Source organism: Tenrec ecaudatus, chromosome 10 (assembly GCF_050624435.1).
Source record: "Tenrec ecaudatus isolate mTenEca1 chromosome 10, mTenEca1.hap1, whole genome shotgun sequence".
Taxonomy (NCBI): Eukaryota; Metazoa; Chordata; class Mammalia; order Afrosoricida; family Tenrecidae; genus Tenrec; species Tenrec ecaudatus.
This window is the reverse complement of record NC_134539.1, coordinates 86,791,646-86,816,337: the sequence shown is the minus strand read 5'-3', so window position 1 is coordinate 86,816,337 and position 24,692 is coordinate 86,791,646. Positions and strand designations below refer to the sequence as shown.

Genomic DNA, 24,692 nt, shown 5'->3' with positions numbered 1-24,692 from the left:
GTTGGGGACCTGCCTTGCTGTTTGCTGCCTGGGTATATATAGCCCAGCTCTCTCTACAGCAGGGGACTGGCACCTGGCAGCTCTCAAAACTTGAAGGACTGCTAGTGTCTCACTGCTTTATAATTTAACTGTTAATTTCTTGTATTATCTATCTGTACATTATTTAATGGTTTATTTCTCGAATTATATATCTATCTTTATAAATATATTTATATATAATTACTAGCAATCTGGTTTGTCTCTCTAGAGAACCCTGTCCAATACATTTTGGTACCAGGAGTGCTTCTAGAGAAATAAACTATAAATACGGATTTCTTAAATTGGTTTTCCAACCTATTTAGTCTTGACGGGGATACGTCTACTACCCGTCCTAATCCATGGTGTGAAATAGCAAAGATAATACCTAAAGTAGCACCTAAAGTAGATGATGTGCTGAATAAAGGAGATGCTCTAGGCAATTGTATATTTGATATTTTCCAGTAGTTTTGTGATAATGACAAGTATAGGGAAGCTGGTTGGCTGGTCCTTCGTACAATGGAAAGTATTATTAAGGAGAGGGATGATCTCAGAGCCTCAAAAGCGCGCCTCACGTGCAGACTAACAGATTTGAAAACTTCCATCTGTGCTACAAAGGAGAGCCTTCTCTCCTGTAGTAAAAGAGCTGACATTGCTGAGAACCAGGTCCAGAGTCTCATTATACGAGTGGCTGAATTACAACGGCAGCTGATTTGCAGATCTAGAGTAGTGTCTGAAACCAAAGTAAGGCCATTAATTGGGAAAAGTTGGGACCCTGAAACATGGGATGGGAACATATGGGCTGATGATCCAGAAGAAGAGGATATTGAGCCCTTAGAAACGCCTGAGCAGATTAGCCAAACTATTCGAGTTGATATACCAGGTGGGGCTGCATCAGTAGCATTACCTGAGGAAGAGGCCTCGCAAGATACTGCTGAGAGCACCCAGGAAACACCCTCACCAGCCATTATTTCCGCTAGACCTGTCACTAAAATTAAGTCTCAGAAACCTCCTAAAGGTGAGGTTGAGAAGATTATCCAAGAAGAAGTGCGCTACACACATAAAGACCTGCTTGAGTTCTCAAATACGTACAAGCAAAAGCCTGGAGAATACCCCTGGGAATGGTTACTCAGGGTGTGGGATACTGGTGCACGAAATGTAATATTAGACCGGTCTGAGTTTCTGGATATGGGACCCCTAAGCACAGACTCTTCTTTCAATGTCTCTGCGAGACAGGCTAAAAAAGGATCTAAGTCTTTATTTGGCTGGTTCAATGAAGCATGGACTGCCAGATGGCCTAGATTAGACCAACTTGAAGTACCTGACCTACCTTGGTACACTGTAGAGGAAGGCATCCAAAAGCTTAGAGAAATCGGTATGTTAGAATGGATCTATCAAGATATTCCCATAGATCCAAAAAAGGGGGTGTCCTGAAGACAGACCCTTTACCACAACCATAAGGAACAAGTTTGTGAAGTGGGCCCCAGCATCTCTTAAGACTCCTGTAATTGCTATTCTATGTGCACCGGGATTAACAGTGGGCACTGCCCTAAGCGAACTCCGACATTTGCCCACAATGGGGCTGATTGGTCCCCGTGATGGTAGAGGGCAGGTGTCAGCACTGAATCAACAGAGACAGGGTGGGCGTGGTCATAATAGACAACAAGTTTTCAATAATAATCAAAGCAACCTGTCTCATGTGGAATTATGGCATTGGCTACTTAGCCACCGTATCCCTAGGAATGAAATAGATGGGAAGCCTACTAAATATTTACGTGATCTGTACAGGCAAAAGAATGGTAGATCAGGTGAACGGCAGAATAGACAGTCACGATCGCTCAATCAATTCCCAGACCTGAGCCAGTTTACAGACCCACAACCCCTTGAATGAAAGGGAGGTCGGGTCCCTTGTAAGGAGGATCCTGCTACATCACTGAAGGTTTATACTGTTAGTCTTTCTTCTAGCCTTCCTCAAAGGGACCTGCGGCCTTTCACAAGAGTGACTGTTCATTGGGGGAAAGGAAATAATCAAACTTTTCGGGGATTACTAGACACCAGCTTAGAACTGACACTAATTCCAGGAGACCCAAAATGTTTCGAAGGCCCACCAATCAGAGTGGGGGCTTATGGAGGTCAAGTTATCAATGGAGTTTTAGCTCAAGTACGCCTCACTGTGGGCCCAGTGGGCCCCCGGACGAATCCTGTGGTTATTTCCCCAGTTCCAGAATGCATCATTGGAATAGACATACTTAGTAACTGGCAAAACCCCCATATCGGATCCCTAAAATGTGGAATAAGGGCTATCATGGTAGGAAAGGCCAAGTGGACACCATTAGAATTGCCATTACCTAGGAAAATAGTAAACCAAAAGCAATACCGCATTCCTGGAGGAATTGCAGAGATCAGTGCCACCATCAAAGACTTGAAAGATGCAGGGGTGGTGATTCCTACTACATCCCCATTTAATTCACCAATTTGGTCTGTAAAGAAGACAGATGGATCCTGGAGAATGACAGTGGATTATCGTAAACTTAACCAGGTGGTGACTCCAATTGCAGCTGCTGTCCCAGATGTGATTACATTGCTTGAGCAAATTAATACTTCTCCTGGTACATGGTATGCAGCTATTGATCTGGCTAATGCCTTCTTCTCCATGCCAGTCTCAAAGGACCACCAGAAGCAGTTTGCCTTCACCTGGCAGGGGCAACAATATGCTGTCACAACTCTCCCCCAGGGGTACATCAACTCTTCTGCCCTTTGCCATAATTTAGTCCGAAGGGACCTTGACCACCTGTCTATTCCACAAAATGTCACACTGGTCCATTATATTGATGACATTATGCTGATTGGACCCACTAAGGAGGATGTATCAAAGACTCTAGATTCATTGGTACAATATCTGCGTACAAGGGGTTGGGAAATTAACCCAACAAAGATTCAGATACCCTCAACATCAGTAAAATTTCTAGGGGTCCAGTGGTGTGGGGCATGTCGAGATATTCCTACTAAAGTGAAGGATAAGCTATTACATTTAGCTCCCCCAATGACTAAAAAAGAGGCACAACGCCTAGTGGGCCTCTTCGGATTTTGGAAGCAACATATTCCTCACTTGGGTGTTCTACTTCGACCTATTTATCAAGTGACATGAAAAGCCTCCATTTTTGAGTGGGACCTAGAACAAGAAAAGGCTCTTCAGCAGGTTCAGGCTGCCGTGCAAACTGCTTTGCCACTGGGATCATATGATCCAGCTGACCCAATGGTGCTAGAGGTGTCAGCTGTAGATAAAGATGCAGTGTGGAGTCTTTGGCAGACCCCTATTGGTGAATCACAGCGTAGACCATTGGGATTTTGGAGTAAAGTCTTGCCATCCTCTGCAAACAACTACTCCCCCTTTGAAAAACAGCTATTGGCCTGTTACTGGGCCTTGGTGGAGACTGAACGCCTCACCATGGGCCACCAAGTCACCATGAGGCCTGAATTACATCATGAACTAGGTATTGTCTGACCCACATAATCATAAAGTTGGATGTGCGCAGCAATACTCCATTGTTAAATGGAAGTGGTATATACGAGATCTGGCCAAAGCAGGACCTGAAGGAACAAGTAAGCTGCATGAAGAAGTGGCCCAAATGCCAACAGTCTCCACTCCTGTCACATTGCCTCCTTTCTCCCAGTCTGCACCTATGGCCTCCTGGGGAGTTCCTTACCATACTTTAAGTGAAGACCAAAAAAGTCATGCTTGGTTTATGGATGGCTCTGCACGATATGCAGGTGCCACTCGTAAATGGACAGCAGCAGCACTACAGCCCCTTTCTGGGATCTCCCTAAAGGACAGTGGTGAAGGGAAATCTTCCCAATGGGCGGAACTTCGAGCAGTGCACCTGGCCGTTCAGTTTGCATATAAGGAAAAATGGCCAGATGTGAGATTATATACTGATTCATGGGCTGTGGCTAATGGCTTGGCTGGATGGTCAGGGAATTGGAAGGACCATGATTGGAAAATTGGTGGCAAGGAGGTGTGGGAAAGAGGTGTGTGGATAGACCTCTCTGAATGGGCCAAGAAAGTAAAGGTGATTGTATCTCATGTGAATGCTCACCAAAGGATTACCTCTGAAGAGGAGGACTTTAATAATCAAGTGGATAAGATGACACGCGCTATGGAGACTGGTCCTCCTTTTTTCTCTGCCACTCCTGTTATCACCCAATGGGCACATGAACAAAGTGGACATGGTGGCAGGGATGGAGGTTATGCATGGGCATAGCAACATGGACTTCCACTCACCAAGGCTGACTTGGCCACTGCCACTGCTGAGTGTCCCATTTGCCAGCATCAGAAACCAACATTAAGTCCAAGATATGGGACAATTCCTCCGGGAGATCAACCAGCAACTTGGTGGCAGGTTGACTACATAGGACCACTTCCATCATGGAGGGGACAGCGTTTTGTTCTTACTGGAATAGACACCTACTCTGGATATGGATTTGCCTTCCCTGCACGTGATGCTTCTGCCAAAACTACTATTCGTGGACTTACAGAATGCCTCATCCACCGACATGGCTTCCCACATAGCATTGCTTCAGATCAAGGAACTCACTTTACAGCAAATACAGGGTGGCAATGGGCCCATTCCCATGGAATCCACTGGTCGTACCATGTTCCTCATCATCCTCAAGCTGCCGGCTTGATAGAACGATGGAATGGGCTCCTAAAGACATAATTACAGCGCCAACTAGGTAGCAACAACTTGCAGGGCTGGGGCAATGTTCTCCAGGAAGCTGTATACGCTCTAAACCAGCAACCAATATATGGTGCTATGTCTCTAATAGCCAGAATTCATGGGTCCAGGAACCAAGGGGTGGAAGCTGGAGTGGCACCACTCACTATTACTCCTAGTGATCCCCCTTGCAGCATTTTTGCTTCCTGTCGCAGCAACCCTGTGTTCCTCAGGCCTGGAGGTCCTGGTCCCGAAGAAAGGAACTCTCCCACCTGGAACCACAGCATGGATTCCACTGAACTGGCAGCTGAGAATGCCCCCTGGGCACTTTGGACTTCTCATGCCTTTGGATCAACAGGTCAGGAAGAGTGTCACTGTACTAAGTGGTGTGATTGATCCTGATTACCAAGGAGAAATTGGACTGGTGTTACATAATGGAGGTAAAGAAGAATATGTCTGGAATCCAGGAGATCCCATAGGCCGACTCTTAGTGTTACCATGCCCTGTTATGAAAGTAAATGGTAAGTTGCAGCAACCCAATCCTGACAGGACTTATAATGACCCAGATCCCTCAGGAATGAAGGTCTGGGTCACCCCGCCAGGCCAAAAACCACAGCCAGCTGAGGTGCTTGCTTAGGGCAAAGGTAATACAGAATGGGTAGCAATATAAGATAGTTCTACCTATCAATTACGACCACGTGATCAATTGCAAAAGCGAGGCTTGTAATTGTCAATGTATTTTCTTTGTATGTGATTATTGCATATATTTCCTTTGTTCAAGTATGTTATATCAGATATAATTTGACTCAGTGTGTTTTCATTTATATGTATGATAGATGATTGATGATAAGTATAAGTGTGATTTCATTAATATCTGGAAATTATATAAGTATGTATGGGTAAAGAATTATGTACAGGTGCCAGGCTGGCAAGGGGTGGATTGCTATAGTTTATTGTGCCAGCTTGGCCGATAAACACAAGTAGGATTAACGGAAGGGCAGAGGGATAAATGGCTCGGTGAGCCTCACCTTGGTTGTTCTGTGCCTCAGTTTAAAGGGGTGCACTACCTGTGGGATGCCTAGCCTGTGGACTGTGTCTCTGTAGGTTGAGGTCCCTTTAAGCCCACACGATTGGAATGTTCATCTCTGGAGCTGGGGACCGACAGTTGATGACAGTTGGGGACCTGCCTTGCTGTTTGCTGCTTGGGTATATATAGCCCAGCTCTCTCTACAGAAGGGGACTGGCAACTGGCAGCTCTAAAAAACTTGAAGGACTGCTAGTGTCTCACTGCTTTATAATTTAACTGTTAATTTCTTGTATTATCTATCTGTACATTATTTAATGGTTTATTTCTCGAATTATATATCTATCTTTATAAATATATTTATATATAATTACTAGCAATCTGGTTTGTCTCTCTAGAGAACCCTGTCCAATACAAGGCTCCAGCCCATAAGGGCTGTGCGTGTGGGTTTCGTGGTAGGTGACGGCTGGGCTTTTGTCCCAAGGCCTCCACCGAGCCTCCTGTCCAGCTCAGGAGTGGTCTGTCTGCAACCCCCCCCCATAGTCAGCTGACTGGCTATGATAAATAAAAGTTATAAACCACAAACATTACCAAGGGCCCTGGGGATCTTGGAATCTGAGCTGAGGAATATGAGTCTCATCTACAATGACAAAATATATATAGTATTAGTGGTTATGATGATAAGAGCACTCACTCTGGGGGCTTCTATGAGAATGTCTATTCCAAAACCATCCTGGGAGAAAATATATTTGTAAAATAAAGAGCTGATAAAAGGATTGTACCCGAAATATACAAATCATTCTTGCAATGCAATAATAAGAAAACAAACAACCAAATAAAAACCGTGTCAAAGACTCGGACACTTCCTCTCAGAAGATGCAGGATGGCAGCTAAGTACATGGAAAGATGCTCAGCATCGTGAGTCATACGGACAATGCCCATTAAAACCACAGGGAGCTCTTCCTCCACACGTGCTAGACTAGCGCATGTTGGAGACACTGCTGATGCCGAGGGCCGACAAGGACGTGCAAGAGCCACAAGCCGAGTACGAAAGTAACGTGGTACAGTCCTTCTGAAAGACAGCTCAGTCATCACTGATAACGTTCAGTTGACGTACGCCACACAATCCAGCCATTCCCCACCCACTAGAAATGAAAACGGTTCCCAAACTTATTTGGCCTAGCCCACCCCATTTTCAGAAAAAAAAAAAAACTGCTCATAGCCCCTTTGATCATTAAACTCGTGTACCAAAGTCCACCGTCCTGGGTAAAGTGGCGGTGTCTGCTTTTGCAGCCCACCCCTGGACTATTTCAGAGCTGCCTTGGGCGGTATTGCTTACTTTGGGAAACACTGATTTATACCAAAAAATCTTGTATGTGAATGTTATTAGCATATTTATTCCTAATAACTAAATCCTGTAGAGAACTCAACTGTCTGTGAACTTACAAATCAATAAACAATAAACATCAGTAGAATACTACTCAGCAAGGAAAAGGGAATGAAATTCTGACACGTTGCATCCCGGGTAGATCTAAAGTGCATGCTTAGCTGAGTGAAAGAAGGCAGACCACAGGGCTGCCTTCAATAGGATTCCATCTACATGACATTCTGGAAAAGAGAACTGCATGGACCCCAGAAAACCATGGTTTCAAGGGGCTGCGGTGGGATAAAAGAGCTAACTGCAAAAAGGAATCTGTGTCGGTTAGAGGAAATATTGTACACCATGGTTGTAGTAGTTATGCATTCCCCCCTCCCCTCTATTTTCCCCTCTTTGTTTTTTTTAATCGTTTTATTAGGGGCTCATACAACTCTTATCACAATCCATACAGACATCAATTGTGTAAAGCACATTTGTACATTCATTGCCCTCATAATTCTCAAAACATTTGCTCTCCACCCAAGCCCTGGCATCAGCTCCTCATTTTTCCCCTCCCTCCCCGCTACAGCCCCCCTCATGAGCCCTTGATAATTTATAAATTATTATTTTGTCATATCTTGTCCTGTCCAACGTCTCCCTTCACCCCCTTCTCTGTTGTCCATCCCCCAGGGAGGAGGTCATTTGTAGATCCTTGTAATCAGTTCCCCATTGCCAACCCACAATGGTATACATTTTTCAAAAGCCATCAAACTGTGCACTGAAATGAAATAATTTCATTGTGTGTAAATTATACCTCATTAAAGTTGGGAATAATTTTTTTATTAATCACTTTATTGGGGGCTCTTACAAATCTTATAAGAATTCATCATTCAATTGTATCAAGCACACTTGTACATATGTTGTCATCAACATTTCCAAAACATTTTCTTTCTACTTGAGCCCTTGGTATCAGCTCCTCGTTTTTCCCCTCCCTCTCCCACCCTCCCACTCTCATGAATCCTTGATCAATTATATATTATTGTTATTTCCTGTCACACTGTCCATTGTCTCCCTCAACATTGGGAATAATTTTTGCTGAGATAATTTTTTTAATTACTGTTTCAGTATATTGACAGGGAACTGCCAGAAATTCAAACTGGATTTAGAAGAGGCTGTGGAACAGAGACTATCATTGCTGATGTCAGTTGGATCTTCGTTGAAAGCCGAGAGCATCGAAAGATGTTTACTTGTGTTTTGTTGACTATGCAAAGGTATTTGACTGTGTGATCATCACAGACGATGTATAATATTGAGAAGAGTGAGAATTCTGGAACACTTCATTATAGTCATTCAGAACCTGTTCAGAGACTGAGAGACGGTTGTCTGGACAGAACAAGGGAATACTGAATGTTTTAAACCGGCAGAGATGCGAGTAAGGATTGTGACCTTTCACTGTATTTAATCCGTAGGTGCAGGGGGAAAACCTGAGAAGTTGTACTCGATGGAAAAGAATACAGCATTAGAATTGAAGAAAGGCTCGCTAAACAACCTGCAGTATACAGAGGACACAGCCTTGCTTGCTCAAAGTGAAGAGGACTCGAAACATTTGCTGAATATCAAACAGTACAGCCTTCAGTATGGAGTATAAGTCAATGTAAAGAAATCAAAAATCTTTTTAACTGGGCCAGTAGGCAACAGTCCAATAAATGAGAGAAGATTAAAGTTATCAAGAATTTGGTTTTATTTGAATCCACAATCAGCACCCATAGAAACAGCCATCAAGAAACTGACCCGAGTATTCAAGAAACCGAACTAAGTACTGCATTGGGCAAATGTGCTGCACAAGACCCCTTTTGAGGATGGAGGAGCAAAGCAGTCAGTGTTAGAGCTAAGGGGAAGTTGGCCCAAGCTAGGGCTTTACCCATTGCCTCATCTGTGTGTGGAAACTGGACGGTGCAAGGAACGCTCGAGAAAAACTGATGTGCATGAATGATGGTCTTGGCAGAGAATATTGAAAGTATCCTGGGCTTCCAGTGGAACAAACAAATGTGTCTCCGAGGAAGTACAGCAGAAATGCTCCTTAGAAGCAAGGATGGAAAAGCTTTTTCTCACCTACTTTGGACATATCACCTGGGAGGACCATCATGCTGGATAAAATCGAGTCAATGAGAAAGAGGAAGACCTTCAATGAGATGGCTTGGCACAGTGGCCGCCACAATGGGTTCAAACAACCGTAGCAACAACTGTGAGGATGGCCCAAGACCAGGTTGTGTTCCTTTGTGGTGTGCCTTGTGTTGCCAGGCATCAGAACTCACACAACGACACCTGTCAGCAACCAAGCATTGGAGTGAGGGGTAGCCTGTTCAGTGAAGGAACAAATGCCCTGAACCAGTGGGGTCATGCAGAGGAGTGATATGATTGGACCAAGGCCAGAGAAGAAGTGCACAGTGGGGTTGAACTGTGGCAGCACCAACAGCCACGTGCTCATCTTCTTTACCCTGTCTTTGCAGTGTCTACAGATCATCCACTGGTGGTTGATGTGCCTCAGTTTCCCATGCTGTAAAATGAGCCAGGCCAATAAGACAGATACACTCAGACATAATGTCGTTATTCAGTGGGGCTGCAGGAGAACACACAGCTGTGTCTGACTCAACTTGGGCTGGGCTGGGGTTTATCAGATAGGAGATATTTGATATTGGGCTTCAAAGGATGAATAAGAGTTTGCCAATAGGATGGTGGAAAGGGATGTTAGGTAGACTAGCTCAGGGTTGGGGAATGTCCATTAACACATGCCCAGAGAGCCAAGCCACGGGAACAAAGGAGTGGCGCACTGCACATGCTCAGAGGTTCAGGTTTCCCGCCTGTAGGCATGGGTAGGCGGCTAAACCTGAATTGGCCCACCTAGGCTACCTTGATTGGCCCACCTACGCCAGGTGAATTCAATTCACCCAATGGGGTCGATCAGGGGTCGTTCACCATGCCTCCCCGTGGAATCCTTGAAAAGGCAGGAACCTAGAGTCAAGAGGAGAGAGAACTTTGTCTGTGTGACGCTGAGCAGCTTCCGCCAGGCTGCATGGTCGGGAGGAGTCCTATGGGTGCTGTGTAAACCTGAAACTTCTAACTCTCATAAAACTCACTTGGATCACGAACCAGGCTTCGGCGTGAATTCTTTCTCGCGTGGAGCCAAGGACCGAGGTATAGATCTAACTCCAGAGAGATCTAACAAGGACATTCTCAATAAGGGACCAGAATATTCCAAATACCTCCCCAGTTGCCCTACCTCTTTCTTCCTGAAGTTACACCCATTAGTGTGTCCTTAGACTGCCTTGCTTGTATCAAATCTAACAGGAGAGGACTCTGGCCTCTGGGGGACCTAGAGGGGATTGAGTTATTAATCATCATGGTGGGTCTCAGTGGGGCTGGGCCAGGGGAGAGAAAGGCTAAGGGAAGGGACAGTGACCCTGCAGGGCAGCTGAAGGCATGTGATCCACTGCATGTAAGACAGAGGTGAGATGCCTTTTCACATAGTACTTCAAGAACTCCTCACCTTGATGCTGGACTCTGGAATGACTGCGTTCATTGTTCAGAGGAGGGAACAACAGCACAAAGATGTCAGGTGAGCCGCTTAGGGCCTCAGGGCAAGTCTGGGACAAAGCTAGGCCTGCTGACTCCAAAGCCAGTGCTCTTGCCCTGGAGACAGACTCTCTCTGAGACAGGAGACTCACTTTCCACAGACCCACTCTCCTAGATTTGGGTGTTACGGGGATTTTTTGGTTGGCTGTTTTTCACATAATATGAAAGGCCTGACTTGAACCAATTCATACACTCAAGTTCCCATAAGCAATAAAATAGGGTCATAAATCGGGGCTTGTAAAAATAGTTGCATAGGGATATCTGACATCTAATCCCACAAGGAGGGGAAGTCAAGGTCAATATCAGCTCAGCCCAAGGTTGATTCCTACAAGCTGGAGGTAGTTGTGTTGGGTTTTTTTTTTTTTTTTTGGAGGTAACTTTTACGGTTCTGATACCAGCTTCGCATGTAGAGGTACATCTGTGGCAATTAGTTCAAATTGCTGAATGATTTCTCAAAGCTGATCATGGAATCGGGGATGGCCAATAGAAACTACTCAGTGGCACTCCTCACCCCCTCAAGTGACACCCAGGGTATGTGTCATACCTGCATACCTTAGATATACCTTCAGCACCCTGGCATTCCCGACTTCTCTGCTGGGTTTCCATCATTCATTGCAGTGGCTACACAGAACGCAGTTCTGGGCTTTACTGGGGAAGTAACAGGTTATAACTCAGGATCAGAAATAACTCAGAATACAGGTCTTCAATCTGGACAGCCTCTTCTCAGCTGTGTCCGCAAATAGACCTAGCTCTCAACCCCTTAGGCCCCCAAACACTAGGTGTGGTCACTTCTCTATTTGGTATATAATTGTTATATAAAGTTATATAATTGCTATTTGAAGTGTTACATAATTTTTAAGTTTTCCAAATAAGCACTCGGGCACCTCACTCCACTAGTAAAACCTTGACTCCAAGACCCTAATCTCTCACACTCTACCATTCACTCCAGCCCCTGGCACCACCTTGCTTGTGAACCAGTAAGCCCATCAAGGCATCCCATGCTAGTCCCTTGGTTCTGATCAGGTTCTTCACATTCTTCTTCATCCAATCTAGCTTCTCTGATGATTTTCTGAGCATACAGATTGAACAAGTACAGTGAAAGGATACAATCCTATGGCACACCTTTCCTGTTTTTTTTTAAACTATGCACAATTCCCTGTTCTGTCGGTACAACTGCCTCTGGATCCATGCACATATTCCTCTTGAGCACAATTAAGTGTTCTGGAATTCCCATTCTTCTCGAGGTTATCCATAATTCGTTATGATCCACACAGTCCAATTCCTTGGCATAGTCAGTAAAACACAAGGAAACATCTTTGTGATACTCTCTTCCTTCAGCCAAGATCCATCTGACATCAGCAATGAGTGCCAATAAATCATGTGCAAACTCAGCCCATATTTTTGTAACTGCACTTTCCTCACTTCCACTCAAGACCTCAGGTGGTCACCACAAGAACACACAACAGGCTGAGTTGGCATTGACTCAATGGCAGTGAGTTTGGTTTGGTACTGACCTCTCTATGTTCTAATAATATCCACTGCAATGGCTACACCAAACTCACAGACAAAAAAAAAATCTATGGTTAAAAAGTTTATTAAGGACACTAACAAGTTGCAATGGCAGTGAAAAATGTTCAAGGCTGAGCTGTTTATGAGGACATGTCACAAAGTTCTTTCAGGTCTGCCAATAAATGTCCAAAGGGGCACACCATGCTCCACGGCATTCAGTTCAAGCCCCATGTGTCCTCAAGGCCAAGTTCCCCAGTTAAGTGCCCAAAGGCACCCTACTCCGCAAGTCAGTGTCATGCACAAAAGCACTCAGCTTTACTTACTCTATGGGTTGAGAAAGTTCATCACTCTCTTCCATGGTCTGCCTCCTGGTTCTGCTGTGGCTCCTCTGAGGTTACAACTGTCTTCTGGATCCAGGAGACAGGGATCGTGGGTCTAGACTAGAGGGTGCTCTCCACTGCTGGCTCTTGCTGGTAATTAAAGTCCTCCTCTGGCTTCTCAAAGGGCTCATTCGATACCCAATAAGCTGACACGCCACGAATTCTTGTTTGCAATTACTCACAGGTGAATCCTATCAGTATCTTAAGCTACCTTTTACCAGACCGATACAAGAAAGGGTCGTTTGGGGGGATGAAGAGACTTTGGCTAGAAGAACCACATTAAATAAATCCTTGGGCCACACTCACCAATTTCCTTTAGCTGTTTGTCCTGGAAAGGGATTCTGCTGGACACTGACTTTTCATGCCTGAAGGCACCCACTTGCTCAAAATTCAAAAAGCAAAAGACCTTTTTTTGTATTTCTTGCAGGTCCTTCCTTCAGTGCAAATTTCCTACTCTCCTTCTAGTTATCAGAGACTCTGCATGTTTTATCACTGTAAATTTCCTTATAGGAAAGTTTTCTGAATGAGACTGGGTTTTCCATCTAAAGCCCCAGGTCTCTATACACAGGGCTGCTGCATTCAAATCAACATTGTGTTTCTTTTCAAGCAAATCTATTTTACGTATCCATTCAAGTCTTGGCTGAAGGTGCAGTTACATGCTCTCAGTGTATTATCTACAATATCCAATATTTGTTTCCATCATACAGTCAGAAGTCTGTTTTAAAACATTAGACCCAAACCAAACTCATTGCCAGCAAGTTGATTCTGACTCACAGCAACCCAATAGGACAGGGTAGAACTGCCCCAGTGAGTTTCCAAGACTGTAACTCTTTCTGAGAGTAGAAAGCCTCATCTTTCTCCCATGGAGGGGCTGAAACTTTCAAACTGCTGACCTTGTGGTTAGCAGCCTAACATGAAACCCACGACACCACCAGGGTTCCCTGTATATTCAATACCCAGAGTACATTCAGATCAATGAAACATCCTGGTTACATCTTTTCCACACCTTGAGACATGTTTCTTTGCACCTCTGGATGGATAGAACCAGAAATCTCTGGCCTCCCCCCTCCCGTATACCATCTTATTTAATCAGCCTGGCTTTTGCCCCCAAGACTTCTCTCCCCTCAGCACCTCTGATTTACCTTTTAGACATTACAGATAATAGAGTAAGCATCCTAGAATCCAAAGTTCTACTTCTCATGCTCTCTGTTTTTCTTTAAAAATCCCATGCTTTCATATGTCTGGAGCCGCTGCAATGAATTCCACTGTGGATGCCAACGCTAGAAACAGTGAGTGTGTGTAGTCGATGGCAGTGGCAGGGGTGGTAGGGCCCAGCTTGACCTCATCTAAATTCATGAGGGGAGGGGTGGGGCTAGTGAAAACAGACTCTCGCCTAAGCTCTCCAAGCCTCTGTTTCCCAATCGTGCAGTGGGACCCAATGCTTTGTTTTGACCCGAATGACAAGGTGCAAACTGGGGGCCATTTCTGGCATCTACAAAATGTTTGGTTTGACCTGCAGTGTTCTTTTTCATGATCTGATTTTCCTGTACATTTTAAAAACACCCAATTGTGAATTAAGTGAGGGTTTACAGTTCAGATCATCATTTTTTAATTCAACAATTTAAACATCTTATCAAACCTCCCAATAACTTCCTCTGGTCCCCCTTTTTTCTATCTTCTTTCCCTTAAAGAATATTGTCAAACAAACAAATGAACAAAAGAGAATAGTTGCTTCTCCTTCACCCCGCTGGCATCGACCTACTCTAGCCCTTGATCCTCCTTCCCGGCCTTCTGTTCCCACCTCTGGGAGCCACCAAAGGCTATTTTTTTCATCTTTTTTTTTGTTTTTTTTTGCTTTTTAATTGGGGGCTCTTACAGCTCTTTTTAAAACATCATTTTATTAGGGGCTCATACAACTCATCACAATCCATACATGCATCCATTGTGTAAAGCACATCTGTACATTCGTTGCCCTCATCATTCTCAAAACATTTGCTCTCCACCCAAGCCCCTGGCATCAGGTCCTCATTTTAACCCCCTCCCTTCCCCCTCCCCACTCCCTCAAGAACCCTTGATAATTTATAAATTATTATTTTGTCATATCTTGCCCTGTATGACATATCCCTTCACCCACTTTTCTGTTGTCCTTCCCCCAGGGAGGAGGTCACATGTAGATCCTTGTAATCGGTTTCCCCTTTCCAATCTACCCTCCCAGTATCACCACTCATACAACTGGTCCTGAAGGGATCATCCATCCTGGATTTCCTGGGTTTCCAGTTCCTATCTGTACCAGTGTACATCCTCTGGTCTAGCCAGACTTGCAAGGTAGAATTGGGATCATGATAGTGGGGGAGGAGGAAGCATTTAGGAACTAGAGGAAAGTTGTATTCTTCATCATTACCATATCGCACCCTGACTGGCTCGTCTCCGCCCCGAGACCCCTCTGAAAGGAGATCTCCAGTGGCCTACAAATGAGCTTTGGCTCTCCACTCCGCACTCCCCCCCTATTCACTATGGTAAGATTTTTTGTTCTGATAATGCCTGATACCTGATCCCTTAGATATCTCATGTTCACACAGGCTGGTATGCTTCTTCCATGTGGGCTTTGTTGCTTCTGAGCTAGATGGCCGCTTGTTTATCTTCAAGCCTTTAAGACCCCAGACACTATATCTTTTGATAGCCGGGAACCATCAACTTTCTTCGCCACATTTACTTATGCACCTATGTGTCTTCAGAGATTGTGTCGGGAAGGTGAACATCACAGAATGCCAATTTAATAGACGAAAGTATTCTTGCATTGAGGGAGTCCTTGAGTGGAGGCCCAATGTCCTTCTGCTACCTTAATACTAAACCTATAGATATATGCACATAGATCTATTTCCCCATCCTCATATATAAATATATTTGCATATGTACATGTCTTTATCTAGACATCTATAAATGGCCTTAGCCTCCCAGCTCTTTCCTCTATTTCCCTTGACTTTCCTCCTGTCCCACTATCATGCTCAGTCCCCACCAGGGTTTCAGCAGTTCCTCTTTGTTACATTACCCTTGGTTGTGCCCTACCAGGCCTCCTACACCCTCCTCACCACCAATTGAGATCACTTGTTGTTACCTTGGCCCTGGGTTTGTTAACACCACTACCTTTCCCCTCACCTCCCCTTCTCCCATGTCCCTCCAGAGCTGTTGGTCCGGTTGTTTTCTCCTCCAGATTGTTCATCCAGCCTATCTTATTTAGACAGACCTGAGAAGATAATAACATGCACAAAAACAAGACAGAACAATATGCAACAAAACAACATCAATGACAAAAAAAAACCCAAAATAATACACAACAAGAAAGAAAAGCTTGTAGTTAGTTCAAGGATTGTTTGTTGGCCTTTAGGAGAGTTTTCCAGTCCAGTCTGTTGGGGCACCACACCCTGGCCCCAAAGTCTGCCTTCAGCATTCTCTGGGACCTCGCTGCTCCATTCCCTTGCTGTTAAGTTGCACCCCCTTAGTGTTTTGCCACAGTGTGGTGGGATCAGATCAGATTCAATCCCCACACTGGCTCTCCGGTGTTGTCCCCTATGGGTCAGTGAGGGGCATCATGTCTCATAATGGGGCCAGCCATGTGGTCCTCTCTGTCGACTGGCTGATCTAATTGGGAACATTGTCCTCACGGCCTGGTGGGCCAAGATGTGCTCCACTCTCTCCTCCTCCCTCTTCATCTGCTGTGTGCTCCGATCAGATATGTCCCTCTCCTGGAGCTGCAGATTCAATGCCATCTTTTGAAATAAATTCTTCTGAGGGGAGGGGCAGTTGTCCACTTAGTAGTTGGGTTTGGGGTCGGCCCCCCAGACCTCTCCACTGTTTCCCTACTCCACGCCGGCATCTTGCATTCACATCTTGGAGCACTGGGTTGAAGTCTGGTCCTTCTTTCCCTGTGAATATATAAACAATACCCTCCCCTTGGGTGGGTTAGTGCCCTATGCCCCCGCTACGCATTTCTTTTTTTCTTATTATTATTTTTTTCCTTTCCCCACCTCCCTTTTAGTTGTCTACCATGTGTATCCTTGTATTTGGTCTGGTCCCTGCCATATTACCTGCTACTCATCCCAGGTCCAATGGTCCTTTTGCATTTTTTTAAAGAAAGCTTACCTCAGCAGACTGATGTCGTACTTGTCCTTTTGTGCTTGACTTACTTCGCTCAGCATGATTTCCTCCAATTCTTCCCAGGCAGCGATATGCTTCATCAGTTCATCACCGCTTTAGAGTGACGCATAGTTCTCCATTGTATGTATATACCACAGCTTTTTAATCTATTCGTCAGTTGATGGAAATTTCGGTTGCTTCCAAGTCCTTGCAATTGTGAACTGTGCCTCAATGAATATTGGAGCACAGTTATCTGGCTTTGGTTTGTTTCTTGCCTCTTCTGGGTATATGCCCAGTAGGGGGATTGCTGAGTTGTATGGTAGCTCGATTTCCATCTGTTATACATATCTCCAGATCGAATTCCCTAGTGGTTGTACATACCTACAGCTCCACCAGCAGTGGATGAGAGTTCCTGTCTCCCCACAGCCCCTCTAACACTTGTTGCTTTCTGATTTTTTGAATTGGGCTACCTTTGAGGGTGTCAGGTGGGACCTCATTGTTGTTTTAATTTGCATTTCTTTTATGGCTAAAGATCGGGAACATATTCTCATATGGTTGTTGGCCATTTAGACTTCTGCCACTGTGAAACTTCTGTTCAGGTCCTTAGGCCATCTCTCAAGTGGGCAAATCGTTTTTTTTCTTTTTAGAAGCTAGCAGATTATTGTAGATTTCAGTAATAAGGCCTTTGTCTGGTGTGTCATTGCTAAAGATGTTTTCCCAGTCCTGGGACTTGCTTATTACTCTCAGTTAATTTTTTCGATGTACACAGGTGTTTTATCTTCAGCATATCCCATTTGTCAATTTGTGCCTCCTCTGTGTTTGTGTCCTTCCCTATTTCTGATAGCCTATGTATTCCCTGTGCCAAAGTTCTCAAGTTGGTCCCAATTCCCTCATTGATGACCCTAATAGTTTGGGGTTTAACTTCAACGTCTGTGATCCACCTTGAGTTTATTCTTGTGCATGGAGTGAGATAAGGGTCTTGCTTCATTTTTCTGCAAGTAGGTACCCATTTTTTCTAGCACCACTTGTTAAAAAGGGCATCTTCTTCACATTGGATATTTTTGGGGCCTTATCAAAGATCATTTGTCTGTATACGGATGATTTTATTTCTGGATTTTCTGTTCTTTTCCATTGGTCTGAGAATCTGTCATTGTACCAATACCATGCGGTTTTGACAACGGTGGCTCTATAGTATGTGCTAAAGTCAGGTAAAGCAAGCCCTCCCACTGTGTCCTTCTTGTTGAGGAGTTCTCTGCTAATTCTGGGCTTCTTCCTTCTCCATATGAAGTTGTTAATCAATTTTTCCATTTCTTTGAAGAAAGATGAGGGTAATTGTATTGGGATTGCACTAAACTTATATAGTGCCTTTGGCATCTTGACTACATGGGGTCTTCCAATCCACAAGCATGGGCTATTCTTCCATTTGTTGAGGTCGGTCTTGGTTTCTTGTAATAGTGTTCTGTAGTTTCCCCATATAGATCTTTTGTTCTTTTAGTCAGGTATATCCCTAGACATTTCAATTTGTATTTGGTTATTGTAAAGGGTACCACCTTTTTGATCTCCTCTTCTGTGGTCTTATCTGATGAGTATAACAGCCCAATGGACTTCTGTTTGTTGATCTTGTATCCTGCCACTCTGCCAAACTCCTCTATTGCAAATAACAATAGTTTCACCTCTTCATTCCCCAGACTATGCTGTTAGCTAAAACCTCCAGCATGATATTAAATAAGAGTGGGGACAAGGGGCATCCTTGTCTGGTCCCCTTTTTCAGTGGGATTGTGTTAGTCTTTTCTCTATTGACTACCACATTGGCTGTTGGTTTTCATATATAGCTTGTCTTGAGGAATTTTCCTTCCATTCCTATCTTCTCAAGTGTCTTAAACAGGAATTGGTGTTGGATGTTGTTGAGTGTTTTTTCTGCATCTATCCATACTATCATGTGGTTCTTATAGTTTTTCTTGACAATGTGATGAATAATGCTAATGGTCTTTCATATGTTGAACCATCCCTGCCTCCCTAGTATGAATCCCACTTGGTCATGGTAAATTATTTGTTTTATATACTTTTGTATTCTGTTGGCTATTATTTTGTTAAGGATTTTTGCATCGATGTTCATTAGGGAGATTGGTTTGTAGTTCTTGATTCTTGTGGGATCCTTTCCCAGTTTTAGTACCAGAATTATACTAGCTTCATAAAAGGAGTTGGGAGTTTGCCATCTTTTTCCATGTTCTGGAAGAGTTTGTGTATGATTGGTATTAGTTCTTCCCTAAATGCTTGGTAGAATTCTCCAGTGAAGCATCTGGTCCAGGGGATATTTTTGTTGGTAATCCCTTGATAACCTTGTCTATTTCATATATTGCTATAGGTCTGTTGAGATTATTGACATCTATCGAGGATAGTCTAGGGAGGGATTTTTTTTCCAAGAATTTGTCCATGTCTTCCAAATTTTTGAATTTATTGGAGTACAGTTCTTTGGAATACTGTGTAATTATCCTTTTGATTTCATTAGGGTCTGCTGTAATGTCCCCTCTTTCATCCCTTATTCTTGCTATTGAAATTTGTTCCCTCCTTTCTTTGGTTAGGTTTGCCAGTGGTCTGTTGATTCAGTTTGTCCTTTCAAAGAAGCAACTTTTAGGAGCATTAATTTTTTTCCATAGTTTTCTTATTTTCCCTCTCCTGAATCTCAACCCTGATTTCTTTCTTTTTTAAAAATCATTTTATCAGGGGCTCATACAATTCTTATCACAATCTATACATACATCAATTGTGTAAAGCACATCTGTTCATTCATTGCTCTCATGATTCAGCCCTGGTTTTATAATTTCTTTTTCTTTTGCTATTATTAGGAATCTCCTGGTGACTCTGCTCTAGTTGTTATAAATTTTGTGTCAGCATATCAGTCATGAGTCTCTCTTCCTTTCTCAGGTGTGCATGTCTTGCTATGAAACTTCCTCTGATAACTGCCTTTGCTTTGTCCCATAAGTTTTGGTACGTCATGTACTCATTCTTGTTAGTTTCTAGAAATTTCCTATATTCATTCCTGATCTGTACCAATATGCACTCCTTTTGTGGTAGAGAGTTATTCATCCTCCAATTGTTAGCTCTTGTTTTCTTCATCTTCCTTTTGTTGATTTCCAGCCTTATAGCCCAGTGGTCAGAGAGAGAGGTCTGTATCATATCAATGTGCTTAAATTTATGTAGATGCACCTTATGCCCAGCATGTGGTATATCTTTGAATATGAGCCCTGTGAACTTGAGAAGAATGCTATTTTTTTTGTATTTGGACGAAAAGGTCTGTAAATATCTATCATGTCAAATTGTCTAATTGTAGTGTTTAGATCTCTAGCCTCCTTGTTGAGTTTCTTTTCCTGTGATCTATCTTTCTCAGAGAGCAATGTGTTGAAGTCACCCACTATAATTGTTGAGGCTGTGATTTCTTTTTTCATCTTTTTGAGTGTTTGGTTTGACGTATTCAGTGGGTCTCTCATTCGGGGAATATATGTTTACAATGCTTAGTAGTTCTTTGTCTACCATTCCTTCAAGCATTATAGAGTGTCCCTCCTTATCTCTTTTTATGGTTTTCACTTTGAGGTCAATTTTATCCAAGATTAGGATTGCAACCCCTGCTTTTTTTTAAAATTGTTGTTTGCTTGGTATACCTTTCTCCAGCCTTTGATTCTCAGCCTATTTTTGTTTGTGGCTTTGAGATGTGTCTCCTGTGGGCAGCAGATTGATGGGCTGTGTTTTCTAAGTCATTCTGCTAGTCTTGGTCTTTTAATGCCTTAGTTCAGGCCATTGTTATTATCTCCATCTGCAGAGTCTGTGATATCATCTTATACCTGTTGTGCTGGGTGTTTTCCTACTTTCCTTTCTCATTAGTGTGTTGTGCATCTCTCTCTCTCTCTCTCTCTCTCTGTGTGTGTGTGTGTGTGTGTGTGTATCATTCTTGACTTCTTTCAACCCTTAAGCCAATGCTATCTTGGAGGATGTTTTTTCTTTGTTGCCCTCTGGGTGATGTTGTTCTATGTGGTGGTCTCTTATTTATTCTTGGTGAGTGTTGTTCTTCTGCCCATACTGGGTTGACAAAGGTCTTTTGTAGGGTTGGGTTTCTTCTAACATATTCTTTGAGTTTTTCCTTGTCTGAGAAGACTCTTCTCCATCTATCTTGATCGATAATTTGGCTGGGTAGAGTATTCTTGGGTTTTCATTGTTTTCCTTCAATTTTTAGAATATGTTACTCCATTCTCTCCTGTTCATAGTTTCTGCTAATAAGTCTAAGCATATTCTTATTTGGGAACCTTTATATGTGATTGCTTGTTTTTCCCTAGCTGCTCTCATAATTTTCTCTTTTTCCTCAAAGTTGGATAGTTTAACTATTATGTGCCTTGGTGACTTCTTCTTGGGAGTCTGTCTAGCTGGTGTTCTTTCAGCCTCCTAAATGGTTGTCTAGTTTTCATTCATTAAGCTGGAGAAGTTTCCCTCCAAGAATTCTCTCACTATTGTTGCAGATGACTTCTTTGTTGTGTCTTCCTCTTGTAAGCCAATAATTCTAATGTTGTTCTGCTTCATAGTATCAGACATAGCTCTTAAATTTTCTTCACCTTATCTGATGATCTTATTATATTTTTGTTCGCGTTTGTTAAAGTCTGGTTGGATGTCCTCCAAGTCACTGATGCAATTCTGATTCCTCCAGTCGCTTCTCGAGGTCTGTGAGTCTGCTACTGGTTTTTGTGATCTCCTCCCTAAGCTCCTGTATTTCCCTTTGGTTTATGGCTTTTATCTCTTCTATTATTTCATCCTTTTTCGGTATTGTTTCCCTCATATCCTGTATGACTACAAGTAGCATTCTGAAATTTCTTTCTGTGGCTGCTCAATGTCTGCTTTTTCTATGCATGTCATTATGTTCAGGACATCTTCTGTCATTGCCTTTTGTTTCTCCCATTTGTTGTTGTTGTTGTTGTTGTTGATGTCCATGGGGGCTGATGGCTGTTTACATTGTGTTGTTTTAGAGGAGCCAGGTGCTATTTTCCAGATAGTTGAAGAGCACTGGCTCTCTCTGGGAGACTTGTAGGAATGCTTCTTTGAACTGCCTACAGCTAATTTCACTATGGAATTAACCTACCACTTTATCCTTCTGTGGCTTCCCTCTCAGGGGAGTGACCCAGAACAATGGTGGGTTGCCTGCTTTGGTGTTGCGGAGGTTGGGCAGAGGTTCCTGCAGCAGCTTGGAACGCTGAGGAGTGTTGGCCGAGCTACCTTAGGGCCCTAGGCACACAGGCAGGAATTCCCCTGTAAGATGTTGAGCAGAGAACCCTCTGGTGGAGGTCAGCAGGACCCCTCTCCAGCAGAACTTCATGGTAGAAGATGAAACTGTCTTCTGTAGTATTCCATACATGGGAGATTAGGTGAAAGAAGAAGATGAAACTTTCATTGAAGAGCTGATCAATAATTCTGATGGCAAGGTCCGTGGTGAAGAAGAAATGACCCCTGGGTCCATCCTAGTCGGGGATGCCGTTTTCCTGGAGTTGGTAGATGCCCTGAATCAATACTCAGATGAGGAGGAGGAAGGGCACAATGATACCTCAGATGGGAAGCAAGGCGGCAGCAAAGGAGACCTGGTCACAAGAAAGTGAAAACGACATGCCATCAAAGGCAACAAAAAGAGCTCCAAGAAACAATTCCCAGATGACATGATCTTCAGTGCCATCGCCTCCATGTTCCCTGAGAACGGGGTCCTGGACGACATGAAGGAGAGGTACCGAGAACTATCAGAGATGTCAGACCCAAGGAGTTCGCCATCCTCCACAACCCTCGCTCCAAGTGCTCTGGTCGGTGCCGCTGCTGCCGGCACCACGTGTCAGTGCTTCCTGGTCGAGCACGTCTGCAGCTGCCGTGGCCAAGACAAAGGAAGGGCACAGTGACAGGGGCACAGGCAATGACTGGGCCTCCAATTCTTCAGAGGCAAACTCTCGCTGCCAGACCCCCACGAAACAGAAGGCAAGCCCTGCCCCAGCCCTGCCCTGTGTCGTGGAAGCACCCTTTAGCCTGTGCAATGGACCAGGGCTGAAGAATCTTCCACAGTACCTGCTTCAACAACTTCTGTTCAATAGCCAGGCTCCTGGGGACCAGGACGTGCAAGCAGGTGTTTCAGTTTGCAGTCAACGACTCCCTCATCCTGAAGCTGCCAACAGATGAGCTCATGAACCCCTCGCAGCAGAAGAGGAAGCACAGGCTGTGGGCTGCACACGGCAGGAAGATTCTGCTGAAGAAAGGTAACTCTTCCACCCAGGGGTATAACTACCAGCCCTGCGGCCACCCAGACCGGCCCTGAGACAGCAGCTGCCCCAGCATCATGACTCAGAACTTCTGTGAGAAGTCCTGCCAGAGTAAGCCGACTGCCAGAACCGCTTTCCCGGCTGCCCCTGCAAAACCCAGTACAACACCAAGCAGTGGTCGTGCTACCTGGCCATGCGGGCGGGTGACCCCGACTTGTGTCTCACTTGTGGGGCCTCAGAGCACTGGGACTGCAAGATGGTTTCCTGTAAAAGCTGCAGCATCCAGCGTGGCCTCAAGAAGCACCTGCTACTGGCCCCCTCCGCTGTGCCGGATGGGGCACCTTCATTAAGGAGTCTGTGCAGAGAATGGATTCATTTCTGAGTATTGTGGTGAGCTCATTTCTCAGGGTGAGGCTGATCGGCGCGGGAAGGTCTAATGACAAGTACATGGCCAGCTTCCTCTTCAACATCAACAAGAGTTTTGTAGTGGACGCCACCTGGAAAGGCAACAAAATTCGATTTGCAAACCATTCCGGGAACCCCAATTGTTATGCCAAAGTGGTCATGGTGAATGGAGACCATCGCATTGGCATTTTTGCCAAAAGGGCAATTCAGGCTGGTGAAGAGCTCTTCTTTGATTACAGGTACAGCCAAGCAGATGCCCTCAAGTCCGCGGGATCAAGAGGGAGACTGATGTCCTTTAGCGCACAGGGGCCCCAGGCCACCGCCTCTGTTAGCGGCACTGTCTCTGCTTCCGTGCTCACCCACTGATGCTCAGGATTCCTGCACTGTGCGTGCCCCACGCCAAGAACCCCAAACTCCCACCCCCAGCTCCCACCCCTGTAGCGAGGCCTCAGCTGTGTCGAGTGGGGCCCCAGCTGTCCGCAAAGGGAGGCTGGCAGCTCAGGCAGGGCCCCCAGGAGAGAGAGTGGCAAAAGTGAGGTTCAGAGGACGTGTGCTCAGCCTGGGGGTGGGAGGCGCATGCTTGACTTTTGTGGGCCTCAGGAAGACATGCGGGCACTCGCCTGCCCTCTTAGCTTTCCCCCTCCTGACGTCCCTGTGGCCCACCGTGCTGAGGGGGGCTGGCTTGGAGACAGACTTTCCTGCAACACAGATGGAATTTAGAGGCGAGTGAGCCACCCTGCTCCCTCTCCTTTGTGGCCAGGTTTCAGGAAAGGCTGGGCAAAGAAAAGTTAAGTGCCACCCCTCTATGGGTGGGGGTGGGGGTGCCCAAGCTATAAATTTAGGGCCTGGGAAGTCGTAGAAAGTCTTCTCTATGGAGTAGGTGCCACTGACCTGTCACCCCCATCCTAGCCCCAGGCGGGCTTTCTGCTGCTACTAAAGAAGGCAGGGTGGGGCTGGGGTGCAGTCGCTGCCTGGCCCAGGGAGCCACTGCCACTGAACCCTTCAGGCCAGGCCTAGGGAGGAGCATGGTGAGTGGCATCACACGCTTTCCTGCCTTTGCCACCTGCTGTGTGGAGAGGGGGAGGTGGATGAGGGGCCACCAAGTGGCATGTCCCCAGGATGACGTCACTGAGAGGCAGTGTGAGAGGCAGCCCATGGCGCCTCCTCTCTGGGACTAATGCAGAGCAGAGCACTTTACTCCTTCTTGTCGGTCTGGAAACCACAGGGTAGAACTTGAGCTCAGAT

The 24,692-nt window shown here is 44.9% G+C and overlaps 1 pseudogene; it reads left to right on the top strand.

Moving 5' to 3' along the window:
* Positions 1–6,740: 6,740 nt before the first annotated feature.
* Positions 6,741–23,746, top strand: LOC142458591 (histone-lysine N-methyltransferase EZH1-like; annotated as a pseudogene).
* Positions 23,747–24,692: the final 946 nt, after the last annotated feature.